General features: G+C 39.3%; 1 protein-coding gene across 1 annotated transcript in view; it reads left to right on the top strand.

Annotated features, from left to right (window-relative positions):
- The window catches only part of LOC104915087 (protein prune homolog 2), a 97,770-nt gene that overhangs the window by 36,754 nt on the left and 55,944 nt on the right, over positions 1–5,072 (top strand). The window lies entirely within an intron of this gene.

Below are 5,072 nucleotides of genomic sequence, written 5' to 3'. Positions count from 1 at the left end.
TCCCTTCCCTCCTTCCTTCTTTTTTCTCCAGTTTTTACCAAGTATGGTTCTAATGTGAGAGTAGGTGATGCTAGGTGAGACCAAAGATCTGTCTCAAACAATGTTCTGTCTTGACCAAGGGAAGATTATGAGCAGTAGAATATATATATGTATGTGTATACATATGTGTATACATATATATATATATACACACATATGTATATATATAAGGTTTTGAGAGGTTAGATTCAAATGTGTATCAGAACTGACCCATTAGCCACAGTTAGAGCCCGTTGTCTGGGTTGGTTTGTTTGTTGCTTGTTTTGAAATCTCTTTGTGCTTTGCTTTCCTACAAAATCCTTGAATCATAGCATTTTTACAGAGAGACATAAGAGTTTTATCATTTTTTAATATTCTCTGCGTGAATGGGGAAAAACCATTTTTGCTTATTATAAACCTCCTTGACAATTTTAATGAGTGTTCCATGGTTCTTATGCCTTGAATAAATGGCATTTAGTTAAGGAATATTACCATACCTCCATTCTCTTCTCTCAAAACATTTCTAAGCTAACATTTTCCACTGCCTGTTCTTATTTGAGCACTGTGCTATCCTTGCTCATCCTTGTGGCTTCTCAGAAGATTTTATAACTTTATTAATCCTTTGAAAGTTATTGATCCCCAAACCACCTGTAGTATTTAAGATAGTAATACACTGTAACTCTACAGTAGAACCATGTTTCACTTTCTTCCCCCTTTTCTTAAGAGCTCTTGTTATTCTACTTATTTATTTTACTGTCAGAAACCAATTTCTCTGATGCTTTCAGAATAGTATCTGCAGTGGAAGCATGATGTGCTTTCTGCCTCGGAATACCTAATTTAAAGCCTATCTGACTGCGTACCGAAATATAGTTAAAAGAGTTGGCTTTGTTTCCTAGTGTTCTCCCACAATCTGTACTTTTTAGCCTAGTCCCTCAGTGCCATGACTCTTTTTTTAACAGCTTTTGTAAGCAGCTTTAGATTTGACTCTCCTAAATAATCTGGTGTAGTCTACAGCCTTCATCACATCATTACTTGCATGTTCATCCTACTGGAAGTAATATATTATTTATTATTTATGTATAGGAAGAGCAGCACATCTCCCAGCACAAATTCCTCTGGATAGTCCTTCTCATATGTTTTCCTTCATTCCTGTAGGGAATTGACTGTTTGTTACTCTTTCTTCCCCAGCCCACCAACTTCTAGTTCTTCATTATATCTTAGGAGGATTCCTATGTGAAATACTGTGTGCTGCATCAGATAGTGAAGTTTGGTATCTTTCAAGTAATCTCATGTGCCATAGAGAATTGCAGTGAGGCCAAACGACTATGAGAAGTTAAATCAAAGGAGCCTGTCAAGAAGAAAACAGCAAGAATTTTTTTTTTTTTTAGAAACTAAGAAAATTCAGAGTTCTCCTGGGAAGATGCTAAGACAAAGGCTGGCAGCCAGAGCTCTCTCCCTGGCCTGAGGTCCGTGCTCAACTGGGAGCTTAATACTTTGTATGCTGGCTTCAGGGAAGTCAAAGAGGACAGAAGGAGCCTAGGAAAAGGCTTAATGTGCAGATGATACTGATATATCCACATACTGCAGCAAACTGCTTCAAAGTAGCAAGGGAGAGATAGCCCTCCCTCTGCAGAGAATTGTAGATTAGCTGGGGAAGTAATCTAAATGCTGTGTCATCTTCAGCCGTTAACAGCACTGGGAGGGGAATAAAAAGCCAAACAGACTTCAAGTTCTTTTAATCCTTTGCTGCTGTGGAGAAGGGACTATAATGCAAAACCAGTGTTAAACCTAGCAGGATAATATACTGCAAATAGGGAATTATGCTCCCAGAAATATGCGCTCTCAGAAATATTGGACAATGTTACTGGACATTTTCCAAAGGGAGGGTCAGGCCCATGAGAATTTACTAAAAGTCTTCTGAGGTATTGGTTTGGTAGCTATGAAAAATGAATGCTGTGTTTATGAAGCAAAGAAGTTAAGGAACAATTACTGATGATGGCATGACTTGAGCAGATTTATGTGGTCACAGTTTAAAAACAAGCTGAGTCACACGTTTATTCATATTGCCTTTTATCTGCTTATCTGGAGTCTTTTTTTTTTTTTTTAATCAACCATAACTAGTTATTATATTGAAAAAAGTGCTTGATTTAGCTGGAATAAAGTGGTAGCTTTATGGGAAAGAGAAAACATAGAAGTGAAGCAGAAGTTATCTTCCCAGGAACTTATCTAAGCAAAGGGACGGAAAGTAGGCTTTTAAGTATTAAGGATAATCAACTCTTACTCTCTCATGTATCTTCTTTGTTTTAATCCAGCAGCACACCGTGAACTAAGCTTTATTTAGCAGGGCACCTACAGCATGTACAGAATGAAAAGTACTACTAATGGTATTGAGAGAGGCAAGAAAACTCACATAAGTAGGATTTATATGCTCTAAGATATGTTGCAGAATCAGAGCCTTCTATATGATTGAGAAAATCCCAAAGTCATCTCAGTGCACTGTAAGTCAATTTACTAATGTATCATGCTGCATGGATTTAAGTGAATCACCATGATATTGACTGGGACATATTATACAAGAAGCTATGCAAATACTTTACAAAAACTTCTATCCAATCCATGTCTTAAGGAGTCCATAAAGTAAATTAAAGGGAGCTGTGGAATCCAAGGCAGTAGCAAGATAATAATAGGTGATAATATTCGCATCCTGATCTATTTGTTAATGTTTTGGCAAAGAGCAACTTTGAGAAGATGTTGCAGAAAGGAAGATGGTTGGTAAAAAGGCATGGAGACAGCATGCCTGGAGATGAGAAGATTTAATTCTTTTCTCTGTTTCTCTTTGGTATTGACCAGATGGAGATAGAAGTTAACATTTCATTATTCTGAACATTTCCGATTCTGAATAGGAGATTCAGAAACAGAGGAAGGTTTGTAAAGATTAGAAATCATTGGAGAATTAGAGATGCTGTTCAATGTGATAGAGCAAGGAGATTTTGGCAGTGAGATGTTGGTGTTGGAGTGGTGCACCAGGGAAAGTTGTTTCGTGGCAGGGTTTCATGCCAGGGTACCTTTGCTAGAGCCAAGGAATGCTTCAGAGATTAAACCATCAAGCAATGATAGCTTGAGTGCCAGCTCTGAAGGAAGAGGAGAGGCTGAACAGGAAGAAAACCTGCCAGAGTTGGCAGAGATGGATGGGAGCTGGGGTATGTTTGTATCTGAACTGAACATGGGCTGAAGGTGACAGGCCTGGGAGATGGGTAGGATGGCCTTAGTACTTCCTGTATGTCCCTGTGAGAGAGAGATGGAGGAAAAGGAGAAGGCGTGAAAGCCCTGCTCTAGCCATGCTTAGTTTGAGATTGTGGTAAGGTTCTACTGGGGAGAAAATGTGGGATCTCAGTTTAAAAGAGGCAGGCACTGATCAGAACTGAAATCCTGCTTGTCATCCTGGAGTTCTGAGGGAAGTCAGATTCAGTGCATCAGTGACTTGATAATATTCCAGTTTTATTCTTTTTCTCCAAAAAGTGTTATGCAGGGCTGTAACAACTGGAGTGATATCACTTGTTCTAGAAGCTAGTGGACTAGCATAGTAAAGGACAGTGGATTGGCAATGAAATGTCAGGAACACTTCAGAAAAGAATGACATCTTGATGATGTCAGACAGTGCTTTCCTTCTTTATAGTGCCATTTGACAATAACAGAACAGCATGTAATAGACCTAATAGACCTAATGTGCTGGCCCAGTTCCATTTTGCACAGTCATAACCTGCTTCTGTTAATTTCCATTCTAGCCTCAATTTATCAGCCATAGGCCTCTCTACGTCAATTGCTGTCTAGAGCACAGAGTAATTTTTGCAGTGTAATTGTCTGATGTGACTTATCTGTTTGATACTATTTGGAAAATTCTGCTGGATCACAGTGTTTATTTCTTTTTGTAAGTGACATGGATTTGATTCTATGTTAGTCTTTGTGTGGAACTGTCTCTACACACAGTGCTAGACACAAACTAGTGAAATCAGTTGTTGCACCAGCCTCTGATTGACAGACCATCATGCTGTGGTAACCTTTTCTCTAATGGTAAATCTTGTTGTACAATGATTACATTGTGAAACAGGGTGTAAGAATTACTGAAGTTAATAAATGCTTTGCTTTTGTACAGTAGTGACTAAAAAATCCTGAGCAAAGATGAGTTGATGCGAAATAAGAAACCTCAATTGTTCAGATTCTACCATGACTCATGAAAAGAAGTGGAGATGTGGAGTCTAGCTGGCATGCTGGCAGGAAAAGGGTAATTCTTCTCACTGATCCTTGTATGCTGTTCAGCTGTCACTGGGTTAGCAGAGCCCAATGACAATTTTTTTAAATTTTTCCTTATGAGAATCAGGATTTCTCCATTTGGGATGCATTTGACATTTCAGAGAAACAGCAACAAACCATAAACTTGAAAAACACCAGCAGGGACAGGAAAAGTCTCTCCTAAATATGGTCAGTTGGCAAGTGACCAGCTGACTGATTCAGCAGCCTTTCCATTACTTAACAAAGGTTTTAACAGGCAGTCAAAGTCATTTGCAGGCTTGAGTGGATTACAGCTGAGTCAGAGGGAACACAGTGACAGGTTAACTTGTTAGGAAAGTGTCTTCCTGTGTTTGTGCATGCATACAATCTAGAGAAATTCCTTGTATGCCTAACTAGCTTTGCTACAGGTAAATCTGTTTGAATCTTTGAGTATTCACATAACCTAGACGAGAAAATGGCCTTACACATGTGTACTGTGTGTTTAAGGATCATAGAATCGTAGAATGGCCTAGGTTGAAATGGATCACAACGACCATCTAGTTTCAACCCCCCTGCTATGCGCAGGGTCACAAACCACTAGACCAGGCTGCCCAGAGCCACATCCAGCCTGGCCTTGAATGCCTCCAGGGATGAGGCATCCACAACCTCCTTGTTGAGCAACCTGTTCCAGTGTGTCACCCCTCTCTGAGTGAAAAACTTCCTCCTAATATCTAACCTAAACCTCCCCTGTCTCAGTTTAAAATCATTCTCCCTTGTCCTATCAC

This window comes from Meleagris gallopavo, chromosome Z (genome assembly GCF_000146605.3).
Source record: "Meleagris gallopavo isolate NT-WF06-2002-E0010 breed Aviagen turkey brand Nicholas breeding stock chromosome Z, Turkey_5.1, whole genome shotgun sequence".
NCBI classification, from domain to species: domain Eukaryota; kingdom Metazoa; phylum Chordata; class Aves; order Galliformes; family Phasianidae; genus Meleagris; species Meleagris gallopavo.
The sequence above is the reverse complement of the archived record's forward strand: the minus strand, read 5'-3'. Positions and strand labels throughout refer to the sequence as shown.